Below are 14,570 nucleotides of genomic sequence, written 5' to 3'. Positions count from 1 at the left end.
CTCTGCCAAGCTACCAAGGGGGTAAGCAGGGGTTAGCTGAGGGTGATTCTCTTTTACCCTGACTACAGTGAGGATCCTTGCTTGAACAGGGGGTAACCTGACTGTCAACCAAAGACCCCATTTCTAACATTGGTGATCAGCGGTTGGGATTTGGACTTGTATTTGTACTTGACATACAGTGATTAAGTGTACACTATTATTTTGAGTGCAGACCACTACGTGACCACATACTGCTTGTCTTGAGATTTTAGCTTTTTCTCTTTTTGTGGATTTTTCCCTACGTCCACTTTGTTTTTCTTCGCTGATCTTTGATTGACTTTGAACTTCATTTGGGAACTTGTTTCTGCATTTGGAACTTTGCACTCTTTTAACCTTTCATCATGTCTCAACTTGGAGATGCATCAGTTGAAGCTGTTTTTGACCTGAAGCAATTGGATAGTTATAACAAGGCTCAGCTAAAGCAGTTTTGTAAAAATTGTGGTTGTCCCATTAAGAGCTCTTCCAAGAAGGATGAGCTTAAAAAGGCGCTGAGGGCCTGGGTGACAACCAGAAGCACTGGAGGGCACACTGAGGATGAGGAGGAGGATGAGGATGAGGAGGGAGAGAAATCAGTACATAATGGTATAGTGGGGGGACCTGTTATTCCCAGGGAAAGAGTCTCTAGGGCAGGAAGCAGTGTATCCTCAAAAGGTCTGATGCCTGAAGTATTGCAGGACAGACAGGCAGAGAGGGCATACCAATTAGAGCTGCAGAGGCTCAATCTGGAGAAAGAAAGAGATGAGAGAAGAGCAGTCCTTGAGGAAAGGAAGATGCAGCTGGCTCATGAGCTTAACTTAAAGGAGTTAGATCAGAGGAGCCAGTCCAGTAGGGATTGTGGCAGCAATCCTACAGTGCAGCCTGAGAGAAGGGTACACATTCCAAAAGACCTTGTGAGGGATTATAAGAGGGAGGATGATATCTACTTGTGGTTCAAGGGTTATGAGTCAGCTCTCCACATGAACCTGGTCCCTGAAGCTCACTGGGGGGCAGCCCTGTGGAAGCATTTTGAGGCAGAGGGGAGGGACAGACTGACAGCCTTAAGGGATGCTCAGAGTCTCACCTACCCTGTCATGAAGGAGGCCTTACTCACCAGGTATGGTCTCACCCCTGAGCAGTACAAGGAGAAGTTTAGATCCTACAAGAGAAAGGAATCCCAAACATGGTTGGAATGTGTTGATTCTTTTTGCAAGTCACTGGATGGTTGGGTGAAGGGCAGTAAGGTAAACACGTATGAGGGGCTTTACAATTTAATTGCTTGGGAGCACTTGTACAGTTTATGTTTTCCAGAGCTGCGCCAGCACCTCATTGACAGCAAGCTGACTGACCCCAGGAAGCTTGCACAGGAAGCGGATCGCTGGGAGAGCACCAGGGTCCAAAAGAGATACGGGGAGACCACGCCAAGGGTGGGCAGGGTCCCACTCAGAAGAAAGGGGGGTAAGGGTAAACAGGGGGAGTTCTCTAAAGGGCTCCAAACTGATCCCCAGGGAAAGGATTCCCAACCTCCCAGTGAAAAGAAGCCATGGTTCTCCAAAGGGAAGCCACTGGTAGGTGGTCCCCCACGTAAGTGCTATTCATTTGACCACATTGGTCATGTGAGGGGGGACCCCAAATGCCCCAAATATACACCGGCCCCCACTGGTGCGCAATCCCAGGGTCTGGCCAGTGTAGCGCTTGGGTAGGAGTTGGTTCCAGGTGGGTGGGAGCCAGCAGAAATGACCTTTGTCTCACTAGGGGACAGTGAATGGTCCAGAGAAACCTAGTGCCTGATAACACTAAGAAGTACAGGCAATGGGTGACCATCAATGGACAGAGGGTGGAGGCTCTGAGAGACACTGGAGCCAGTGTGACTACAGGGAGGAGTCACCTGGTGTCTGAAAAGCAGATTGATCCCTGGGTACTTCACCAAGTAGTTGCGGTAGACAACTCTGAGTGCCTCTGCAGAGTGGTGCAGGTTCCCTTTGAATGGGGGGGGGTCTCAGGTTCTTGGAAAGTAGCTGTGAGTCCAACCATGCCTGTTGATTGTTTGCTAGGCAAGACCTGGAGGATTCCCCTTGGAAGGAGGTGGAACACAGGTCTCACTTGGAGATGTTGGGTCTGCCTGTGTGGGTATGTGTATCCACCTGGTCTATGGCAGCCAATCAGGGTAGTCAAGAGCCCCTGGAGCCTGAAACAGTGGCCGAGGGGACTGCCAAGAAGAGGAACGGCAGGGGGCGTGGGAAACCGGCCCCAGAGGTTCCCATGGTCCGGGAGGAGGCGGAGCCTGAGGGTGACGCCCCAGAACCTACAGGGGAGCAGGTGGCTGAACTGGGGGAGGTCCCTGAGCTGTCACAGTGGCAGCAGGAAGGGGGACCCACCAGGGAAGCATTCTGCACAGCGCAGCAGGAGTGCCCCACTCTTGAGGGGCTGCGGCAGCAGAATGCAGCCCAGGCGGCTGGCGAGGCGCCAGGTACTCACCTAATATATTGGGAGGATTGCCTCCTGTATAGTGAGCCTAAGGTTCCTGAGCCTGGGTCAGCTCGTATGCTGGTGGTACCCCAGTGCTTCAGGGCCTTCTTACTGGGTTTGGCTCATAATGTGCCTTTGGCAGGACATCTAGGGCAGGACAAGACCTATAAGAGGCTTGTCTCCCACTTGTACTGGCCCTTGATGCACAAGCAGTCAGCTGCTTATTGTAGGTCTTGTCAGACTTGTCAGGCAAGTGGCAAGAGTGGGGGGAAATGCAAAGCTCCCCTCCAACCTTTACCTATAGTCAGTACCCCCTTTGAACGAGTAGGAATTGACATTGTGGGGCCTCTGGACCCCAAGACAGCCATGGGCAAGAGGTTCATCCTGGTCTTGGTGGACCATGCCACACGGTACCCAGAAGCCATTCCTCTAAGGACGGTCACTGCCCCGTGGTGGGACGTGCCTTGATGGGAGTTTTTACCCGCATAGGGTTCCCCAAGGAAGTGGTATCCGATAGAGGTACAAACTTCATATCCACTTATATGAAGTCTCTGTGGAAGGTGTGTGGGGTAACCTACAAGTTCACCACACCTTACCACCCCCAAAGTAATGGTCTGGTTGAGAGATTCAACCGCACATTGAAAGGCATGATTCAGGGCCTGTCAGAGCCCTTGAGGCATAAGTGGGACGTCCTCTTGCCATGCCTTCTGTTCGCTTACAGGGAGTTGCCTCAAAAGGGACTTGGCTTTAGCCCCTTTAAGCTCATCTATGGCCACCCTGTGAGGGGACCGCTCAGTCTGGTGAAGGAGGCTTTGGAGAAAGCCCCTAGTAAACCACCACAGGATGTATTTAGCTACATGCTGGCACTAAGAAACCAGACTGCCCGCTTCAGGAGTCTCGCTCAGGAGAACCTGGAAGCAAGCCAGGAGGATATGAAACAGTGGTACGACCAGAATGCCACTCTGGTTGAGTTTCTGCCTGGACAAAAAGTGTGGGTCATGGCACCAGTGGAGCCTAGGACTCTCCAATATAAGTGGACAGGGCCTTTTAAGGTGGTGGAAAGAAAGAGCGAGGTCACCTACCTAGTAGACTTGCAATCCCCCAGGAACCCTTTGAGGGTCCTACATGTCAACTGCCTCAAACCACACTTTGAGCGAACTGAGCTATCCATGCTCCTAGCGACAGATGATGGGGTGGAGGAAGAGAGTGAGCCTCTTCCTGACCTCCTGTCTGCAGGAGAGAAAGATGGGTCTGTGGAGGGAATGATCCTCTCCCCCTCCCTGACTGAGGAACAGCAGAGGGACTGTCGCCACGTGTTGGGACAGTTCGCCTCGCTGTTTTCCCTGATCCCAGGAGTCACACACCTGTGCACACATGATGTGAACACGGGGGACAGTACACATGTTAAACATAAGGTTTACAGGGTGACTGACAGGGTCAGGGCTTGCATTAAGGAGGAAGTATCCAAAATGTTAACCCTAGGGGTTATTGAGCACTCCAGCAGTCCTTGGGCCAGCCCAGTGGTATTGGTCCCAAAGGCTGCTGCTCCTGGTGCCTCTCCGGAAATTAGGTTCTGTGTGGACTACCGGGGTCTCAATGCGGTCAGCAAGACTGACGCACACCCCATTCCCCGAGCTGATGAGCTCATTGATCGGTTAGGAGCTGCCAAGTACCTCAGTACGTTTGATTTAACATCTGGGTACTGGCAGATTGCCTTAACTGAGCGGGGAAAGGAGAGGTCAGCATTCTCTACCCCTGATGGTCACTTCCACTTCAACGTGATGCCCTTTGGGATGAAGAATGCCCCTGCCACCTTTCAGAGGTTGGTCAACCAAGTGTTGGCAGGACTGGATGAGTTCAGTGCCGCCTACCTGGATGACATTGCTGTGTGTAGTTCCACATGGGAGGAACACCTGCAACACCTCTGGAGAGTGTTAGAGGCCCTGCAGAAGGCAGGCCTCACTATTAAGGCGAGCAAGTGCCAAATAGTGCAGGGTTCTGTGGTGTACTTAGGACACCAGGTGGGGAGTGGCCAGGTGGCACCCCTACAGCCTAAGATTGACACAATTCTGGCTTGGGAGCCTCCCAAGACCCAGACTGAAGTGAGAGCCTTTTTAGGTCTCACAGGATATTACAGGAGGTTTGTTAAGGGATATGGTACCATTGTTACCCCCTTAACTGAGTTGACTTCTAAGAAGCAACCCAAGAAAGTGATCTGGACAGAGGCTTGCCAGAATGCTTTTGATGCCCTGAAGGCTGCCATGTGCACAGCACCTGTGCTGAAGGCACCTGACTACTCCAAGGAGTTTGTTGTGCAAACAGACGCCTCAGAGCATGGTATTGGAGCAGTCACAGCTTAATGAAGAGGGCCTAGATCAACCCGTAGCCTTCATTAGCAGGAGGTTACTACCCAGGGAACGTAGGTGGAGTACCATAGAACATGAAGCATTTGCTGTGGTCTGGGCACTGAAGAAGCTAAGACCCTACTTGTTTGGGACTCACTTCCGAGTTCAGACCGACCACAGGCCCCTCAGATGGTTAATACAGATGAGGGGTGAGAATCCAAAACTGTTGAGGTGGTCCATTTCCCTACAGGGGATGGACTTTATGGTGGAACATCGTCCTGGTAGAGAACACGCCAATGCTGATGGTATGTCCAGATTCTTCCGCCTTAGTGATGAGAACTCCCATGAGGTTGGGTAGTTGCTCCCCACTTTTAGCTGGTGGGGACACGTGTTAGACTTTTCATCCTTGGCGTGGTCTCCCTTAACTTTTTGCCTCTGTTCCCCAGGTTATTGATGTGTGCTGCACTCTGATTGTGCTGTTTTTATTACTCTGGGCACTTTACCACTGCTAACCAGTGCTAAAGTGCAAGTGCTCCTGTTTAAACTGTGTATGCAATTGGTTCTCCATGACTGGCATATTTGTTTTACTGTTAAGTCCCTAGTAAAGTGCACTAGAGGTGCCCAGGGCTTGTAAATCAAATGTTACTAGTGGGCCTGCAGCACTGGTTGTGCCACCCACACAAGTAACCCTGTAATCATGTCTCAGACCTGCCACTGCAGTGTCTGTGTGTGCAGTTTTAACTGTAAATTCGACTTGGCAAGTGTACCCACTTGCCAGGCCTAAACCTTCCCTTTTCTTACATGTCAGACACCCCTAAGGTAGGCCCTAGGTAGCCCCAAGGGCAGGGTGCAGTGTATGGTTAAGGTAGGACATATGGTAATGTGTTTTATGTGTCCTGACAGTGAAATATTGCTAAATTTGTTTTTCACTGTTGCAAGGCCTGTCCCTCTCATAGGTGAACATGGGGGCTACCTTTAAATCTGATTAAAGTGTAGATTCCCTTTGGGAGCGGATGGACATGTGGAGTTTGGGGTCTCTGAGCTCACAATTTAAAAATACATCTTTTAGTAAAGTCTCTTTTGAGATTGTGCGTTTGAAAATGCCACTTTTAGAAAGTGAGCATTTTCTTGCTTATACCATTTCTGTGACTCTGCCTGTTTGTGGATTCCCTGTCTGGGTCAGTTTGACAGTTGGGCTGGTTGCACCTCACACTAGACAGTGACACAAAAGGAGCTGGGGTGTAGTCTGCATTTCCTGATGAGCCATCTGTGCTAGGAGGGAGGGGAGGAGTGGTCACTTACACCTCAAAGGGCTGTGCCTGTCCTCACACAATGCAGTCTCCGACCCCCTGGTGAGTGTCTGGGGCCTGGCCTGGGCAAGGCAGGATTTCACATTCAAAAGAGACTTTACTTTGAAGTAGGTCTACTTCAAAGGAGAAATTGGGTATAAGAAGGGCACCCAAAACCACAAACTTTAGAAACACTTCTGGAACCAAGAGGAACCTCTGCCTGGAGAAGAGCTGAATAGCTGAGGAAGAAGTGCTGCTCTGCCTGTGACTGTGCTTTGTGGAGCTATCCTGCAGTTGCTGCTTCTGCCAGAGTAAGAGGGCAAATACTGGACTTTGTGTGCCTTCCATCTTGAAAAGAAGTCTCCAATGGCTTGATTTAGAGCTTGCCTCCTGCTGTTTGAAGTCTCAGGGACAGCAAAGACTTCTCTCTGCCAGCACCTGGAGTCTCTGGAGAGACTCCTGCTCTGACAAGTGGTGCCCTATCCAGTCCCTGGGCCCTTGAAAGGAAAGCTGGTGGAAATCCAAGGAAATCGACTTCGGACGACTTCGGACCGCCGCTGCTGCTGAATCTGGTGACACCGTCTGCACCCGATGCCATGACCTTCGCTGGAACGCGACGCTCTTTGCAGGCCCGACGCCACTGCAGCCTTGCTGAAGTCCGCGACTACATGGAAGTCGCCGCACCACGTCGTGATCGACGCCGCTCGAAGTGCGCGGATTCAATGTTTCGCACAGACGCCGCGATCCCCAACTTCGCGCATCGACTTGTTTTCACTCTTCACCAAAGGTATTGTACTTGGGGGTCTATGCGACTCCGTGTCCGGCGCCGCTGGTGTCGGCTTGTTGGGAACGACTCCGTCACGACGCCGTGTTAACACCTCATCGAAGCATTTTTGTTTCTAAGCGCTATTTTTGAGTTTAATCTCCAAAAATTCATAACTTGACTTGTGTATGTTGGATTTTTGTTGTTTTGGTCTTGTTTTGTTTAGATAAATACTTCCTATGTTTTCTAAACTGGTGTTGTGTCATTTTGTTGTATCTTCATTAAGTTACTGTGTGTGTTGGTACAAATACTTTACACCTAGCACTCTGAAGTTAACCCTACTGCTCTGCCAAGCTACCAAGGGGGTAAGCAGGTGTTAGCTGAGGGTGATTCTCTTTTACCCTAACTAGAGTGAGGGTCCTTGCTTGAACAGGGGGTAACCTGACTGTCAACCAAAGACCCCATTTCTAACAGGTGACAGAGTACCAAAAATATTTTAGAGGCAATACTCCTTCTGGAGGTAAGTATTATACACAATATATACACTAGACACCAGAATTAGACAAGTAAATAGTAATAGAACAATGCAAACAGTATAAAATCCTATCAAATGCAATAAGTGAAAATAGGTCTGGGGCAACACAAACCATATACTAAAAAAGTGGAATGTGAATCACGAATTCCCCCTAGACAAGTGTATCACGTGCAGAATCGCTCGGAGAGTAAGAATACAGTAAAGGTAAGTAATAAACCCACCCCAGAGCCCAGAAAAGCAGGAGTAAAGTACTGCAAGATTCCTTCGGACACACTACACTTCATTTTTGGGATTTTGCAGCAGACAACCAAGTCTGCAAAGAACAGCTGCTGGATTATTGGACCTGAAGGCCTGCAAAGGAAGGGGACCAAGTCCAGAATATGAAAGAAGTTCCAGGAAGGAGAGGAGCTCCTGCCACCCAGAAAAGGGTGCAAAAAAAGAGTCCCTGGTTAGTAGAAGAATGCAGAAATGCACCCTAGGAAGATGCCAGCGGGTTCCTGCATGATGCAAAAGATGTCCCACGGCGAGAAGATTGTAGCAGATGAGATTTCATGTTGGAAGGCACCAACAAGCCTTGGCTATGACAAAAGTGTGTTTTTCATCAAAATGGTGCTGGATGGACCCAGGAGGGACCTGGGGGGCCTCCACTCTGTGTAAGGAGGAAGAGGGGGCTCTCAGCACTTTGGAGAGCCCTCAGGATGCCAGCCAGCACGCCCAGAAGCTGCAGGAACCAGGTTCAAAGGAGCTGTAAAATGCAGTTGATGCAGCACAACAAAAGAAGGTCCCACGCCGCCGGAGAACAACTCAGCGAGCTGAGCGTCACAGGGTGGAATGCTGGGGACCTGGGCCAGGCTGTGCATGAAGGAATTTTGCAAAGAGTGCACAGATGCCTCAGGAGACGAAGAAGCCACAATACACAGGGCTACTGTCCAGCCTTCATAGCATTTCCAGAGGCTGGGGGAGGCTACCCCTCACCAGCCTCTAACACCTATTTCCAATGGGAGAGGGTGTAACACCCTACTCTCAGAGGAAATGCTTTGTTCTACCTTCCTGGGACTGGGCTGCCCAGACCCCAAGAGGGTAGAACCCTGTCTGGGAAGTGGCAGCAGCTGTAGCTGCAGTGCAAGCCTCAGAGAGTTGGTTTGGCAGTACTGGTGGTCCATGGTAGAACCCCCAGGATGCATGGCATTGGCTCCCCAATACCATGGCCATTTTCAGAGTTACCATTGTGAAGCTACAGATAGGTATTGACCTATATGTAGTGCACGCGTGTAATGGTGTCCCCACACTCACACAGTCTGGGGAAATGGCTAGTGCAAAGGTGCCCTCACTTAGTAAGTGTGCACCTAACCTTCAGCAAGTGAAGGTTAGACATATAGGTGACTTATAAGTTACTTAATTGCAGTGTAAATGGCTGTGAAATAGTGTGTGCACTATTTCACACAGGCTGCAATGGCAGTCCTGTGTAAAGGTTTGTCTGAGCCCCCAATAGGTGGCAAAGGAATTGCTGCAGCCCATATGGATCTCCTGGAACCCCAATGCCCTGGGCACGTAGGTACCATATACTAGGGACTTATAAGGGGGTGGTCCAGTATGCCAATTGAAACTGGCCTACAGTGACAAATTTAAAAGCAGAGACAGCATATGTACTGAGGTTCTGATTAGCAGAGCCTCAATGACACAGTTAGGCACTACACAGGCATGCACATTAGGTCACAAACTATGAGCACTGGAGTCCTGGCTAGCAGGATCCCAGTGACGCAGTAAAAGCACACTGACACACACTCACAAACAGACCAAAAGTGGGGGTAACTATGCTAGAAAGAGGCTACTTTTCTACACAACCCCCCAAGTGAAGGATAATAAGGCTAACCTTGGCCAGTTGAGACTTTATTGTCTAAGTGGTGATAAGTGGAGAGAAGATATGCAATAGAGTGGTTACTCCCTTTATCATTCACTAAATGGTTACTTCCCTGTGGGGATGTAAACCACCCTGTTTGGAGATTTTTACCTAACCAACAGTGTGAGTGTAAATTCTCAGGGTTCCTATTAGTATGTTATAAAGTTGGACGGTGGGATTGGTTCACTGGGCCTATGTCAAATTCAGGAAATGCTGGACAGGGATGCTGTCTCAATAAAGCCATTGCTGGGCACAAACTGTGCCCATATGGCTGTAAGAGAGAACAAGGTTTCTATTTCTCTTCAGTTGGAGCAGGGCAGGGCTGCTGTCTTATAAGCTCCACACCATTAAAGGGCTGCTGTCCTAAGTGTGTGGGGCAGTGCAGGGCTGTTGCACTAAAGGTTTTCTGGGAGGGCTGGAGGGATGCTCCATATTTACTAAAATTGTGCACTTTTGCACATCTGGATTAGTAATTCCACAGAGAGGTACTTTTACCCCTGGGAGTCCAGCTGTGGTAGCTGATGGCTCCTTTGGTACGGGTTCCACCCCACGAGAGGTTTCTCCCACCTCAGAAATGGTATCCTTAGTGGCAGGGTGGGGAAGTGATACTTTGATACCCTTCTTACCTGTTGGTGGGGAGGGATCCTGAGATGTCAGGCCTTTTTCTCTCCTTTGCTTTTTTATCACACCAGAAATGAGGGGAAGCAATTCCTCAGGGATACCCAGCATGAATGCATGGGTACTAAACTTTACCTCAGCCCAACCTGAGGCCTCTACGTCATTCCCTAAGAGACAATCTACAGTTATGCTAGTGATACAACTACCTGCTTAGGGCCAGTAACTCCACCCCAACTAAGTTGAACTACAGCTAAGGGGAAAGACTGAGTGAAGTTATTGACATCAGTAACTTGGTACTTCTGTCCAAGGAGGTGTTGTGCAAGTGACACCAGGTTTCAGTCACCAAAGTGATACTGGCACATGTGTCCCTGTAGGCCTGGGCCTCAACACCATTTATTAAGATTGACTGCCTGTACTTATCCATGTTAAGGGGACAAGCAGCCAAGGTGGCAAACCCTATGCCACCAGGTGTGACAGAAACTGTCTTGAGACTATCTACCTCGGTTTCTATTATGGTCCCAAAAGTGAACCCAACTACACCTTTAGTTTGACTATTGCCAGTAGTCCCACCACTATTACTACTACTGCTAGGGGCACTAGATTCTGATGTCTTAGTGGTGGTAGGCTCAGGGGCTTTACCTGTGCAGGACTTATCCCCTGGCCAATGACCTTCATTTCTACACACATAACACCAAGGCTTTTTCTGATTGTGTGAAGAGTTTGAAAAAAATGCAGAAGTTTTATCCCCACCCCAGAGGAGTGTCCTGAGATTTTTCACTATCTTTCTTCTTGCCATCCTTGTTACCCCCTGTATGAGCATTTTTCTATTCACCCTTGTTTTGACCCATTTGTCTGCCTTCTTTCCCAATTCTTGTGGAGAGGTCAGACCTGAGTCCACTAGATACTGATGTAACAAGTCAGACACACAATTATTCAAGATATGCTCTCTCAGAATTAAGTTATATAGGCTTTCATAATCAGTCACCTTACTTCTGTTGGGGGACTGGATTGTCATGGCACCTCCTCTCCGCTGGGATTGGCTGGGGCACCTGTGGAGATGTAAGTGATGTATTATGCTTCACGTCTGTGGCATATTGTACATCCCTGGCTTCCCCTCTATCGTTGCTCTTGCCCTTCCACCTTTGTTTGTGTATGGTGATGTATTGTGGGATTGTTAGTTTCCCTATGCTGTGTATGCTTTAGTGATTGGTGTCCATGCAGGGCTGGGAGGGCTGTCCATGCATTGGTATGGCATGCAGGATTTGGCATTGAGGTTAGTCAGATGTGTAGGTGCAGTGTGTGGGATGTAGTGGAGTGATGGGAGTGAGGTTGAGGGGGTGTGATAGCATGCAGGCATAGGGGGTGATAAGTAGTACATGTTGACTCACCAGTGTCCAGTCCTCTCGCTACTCCAGCGAGTCCCTCAGGATGCAGTAATGCCAATACTTGCTCCTCTCATGCAGTGAGCTGTGTGAGCTGTGGGGGAGGAGGTGGGGTCCACTGCCAGTGGCCCTGTTACAGGGTCATTCCCCAGACTTTTTGCTTTTGCCTCCCTATTTTTCTGACCTTTGTTGGCTGACGTTTTGACTCTGAGCACTTTTCACTGCTAACAAGTGCTAAAGTGCATGTGCTCTCTCTTACAAATTTGGTATGATTGGATTATACCTGATTGGCATATTTAATTTAGTTATTTAATTTAAAGGAGGGAGAGGCGGGGCACACCTGCATTTGTAAAGACTGTGCCCTTGCCTCACACAATAGGGTCGTTAACCCCCCACTGATGTTTGGAGCCTGTGCTATAAGTACAGGGGAATTTTCCCCACAATTTGAACACTCTTGGAACTGAAACTGGAGACAGTGTGCTGATGAATGGACTCATCAGGAAACCACCTTGGACTGCTGCTGCTGTGCTGACCTGTGACCTGCCTGGTCACCAGAAGGACTGGCACCACCTGCACCCCTTATGCTGGCCTGTAGCTGGGCCCACCAGCCCTGTGCTCTTGTGTTTGCCCTGTTCCCAGGGGCAGGGTGCTGAACCCTGCCACGATCCTTACAGCTGGGACAGAAAGCGCTGTAAAAAGCGCTCTGTGGGATGCCCTGGTGCTTTGCTAAAGCACCACTCGCCTGAAGGGAAATCACCGCCGCAGCCCGGGTGTAAAGAAGAGCCCTCGCGCTTCAGTGAGCGCTCTCCTGTTGCAAAGAATCACCGCCGCAGCCCGGGTGTAAAGTAGAGCCCTCACGCTTCAGTGAGCGCTCTCCTGTTGCAAAGAATCACTGCCGTAGTCCGGGTGTAAAGTAGAGCCCTTGCGCTTCAGTGAGCGCTCTCCTGCTGCAAATAATCACCGCCGCAGCTCGGCTCCCTTTGTGTGTGGGGCGCCGGAACCGCGCTGCCCCAGTGCCCCCAGGGCACTGAGAGGATTTCTCTGAAAGGAGCCAGCCGCTCCTGTCGTGCTCCCGGGGTGCGCGGACCTGGACCTGTGCCCCCGGGGCACTGGTGAACTCCGCTCCACGTGGGAGCCACCCGCAGTCGGAGGAGACGGGCCGGAGCTCCTCCGGAGCAGCCCGACCTCCGCGGCTGCCCTTCAAGGTCGCGGGCGGGAGGAGACCTCATCGGAGGTCCCCGCACCATGAGACCTCGTTACTGTCCACCTCGCAGAGCCCGGGTGCGGAAAGGGTGTTCTTTTTCCCCCCGGACACTGCCTAAGGGGCGCGATAACCCCATTTCACCGTAAAGGCAGTTGCTTGGCAATTAGCCCCCCCCCTTCGGAGAGGGCCGTCAGAGGCCAGGGGGGCCCCACCAGTATCACGGGTCCCCAGAGGGGCCCGTTCTTTTTCTTCCGTGGAGAGGGTGCAGATCGCCCCTCCTTTCCAGGAGACTGGCGAGGCCCCCTGTTAGAAATGGGATTTCTGGTTAGCTAGGGTATACACCTCAGCCAGGCAGAACTTACCCACTCTAGTCAGGGCAAGGGAGTTACACGTCCAAGATAACCCCTGCTCACCCCTTGGTAGCTTGGCACGAGCAGTCATGCTTAACCCGGAGGCAATGTGTAAATCGTTTGCACAACACACACAACACATGTGACGCAATATCCCCACCACAAAGGAAACACAACACCAGATTATATGAAAATATACTGTATTGTACACAACACAATTATCAGACCAAACATCACATATCAGTACTATCCTGCTACCTTAGCAGTTGTCAGAACGTTACACATTAGTTACTCTGCAAATTAGCAGTAGTCACACATAACACACAGGTTACTCAGTATTCTGCAACATAAGCAGTAGTCAGGAAACACGTTATCACATTAGAATACTTGTCATAAGAATATCATAAAACGCCCATAGTAGGAACATTAGAAAAAATATGGCAAGTTAGGGAAACATATTAGCAAGTCATGTCCATAAAAGGAACATTTGCATATGACTATGAAACACCATCAAAAACAGGTAGGCAACATATAAATCAAACGAAGTCTCTAGTAAGAACTTATGTTCTATATATTATTCCTTTAACAGTACTTGGCTTGATGAAGGCACCTCCAGCACCTAGAAGATGAACAATGGGGCCTCCGGCGCTCCTATGCGCAAAATGGGGGCCGCTGACATCCTTTTGAGGAGAAGGGGGCGACACGCACCTCCTCTAGACCATTGACGGGCCCCTCCGGGGACCGTGATTACTGGGGGCCATCCAGGAAGCACTTTTCAAAGCGCTAAGGCCATACTTATAGCCCGGGTTGCGGCGGTGATTCCAGCATGAAACAGGTGCCTCGAAGTGCCTGAGGGCACAGAAGAGCGCTCTCTCAGCGCAAAGGGGATATCAAGGCAGCACTCCTTGTGCAGGGAAAAGTTACAGGGGTCAGGGGCCACGGCACCCTGCCCCTGGGAACAATGAAGCAGGAAGGAGCACAAGGCTGGTGGGTCCAGCTACAGGCCAGCACAAGGGGTGCAGATGATGGCAGTTCCTCCTAGTGACCAGGCAGGTCACAGGTTAGCACAGCAGCAGCAGTCCAAGGCGGTTTCCTGGTGAGTCCATTCAGCAGTGTCTTGTGTCCAGGTTCAATTTCCAAGAGTGTTCAAATTGTGGGGAAAATTCCCCTGTACTTATAGTCAGTTCTTACAGTGTTTTACAATGGTAGGGAGAGGAGGATCCAGCCAGTTACAACTGGTTCTGGGAGTGCCCCCTCTCTCCTTTCATCACAGGCTCCAAACATCAGTGGGGGGTTGACGACCCTATTGGGTGAGGCCAGGGCACAGTCTTTACAAATGCAGGTGTGCCCCGCCTCTCCCTTCTCTCAGCCCAGGAAGACTATTCAGAATGCAAATGCACCTCTGTGACACCTCCACCCTCCCTGAGTACAGGCTGTCTGAAAAGTATGCACAAAGGCCCAACTGTCACTCTGCCCAGACGTGGATTGGAGTCAAGCTGCAAAACACCAGAGTCATAAGCACAGATAAATGCGCACTTTCTAGAAGTGGCATTTCTGTGATAGTAATAAAAAATACACCCACACCAGTAAGCAGTATTTATCATCACCATCACAACCATACCAAACACGCCTACGCTACCCCTCATAAATCAGACAATACCCTTTACACATAAGGCAGGGCATTTCTAATGCAATCCTAT

Source organism: Pleurodeles waltl, chromosome 1_2 (genome assembly GCF_031143425.1).
Source record: "Pleurodeles waltl isolate 20211129_DDA chromosome 1_2, aPleWal1.hap1.20221129, whole genome shotgun sequence".
Classification (NCBI taxonomy): domain Eukaryota; kingdom Metazoa; phylum Chordata; class Amphibia; order Caudata; family Salamandridae; genus Pleurodeles; species Pleurodeles waltl.
Note: the sequence above shows the minus strand (reverse complement) of the source record.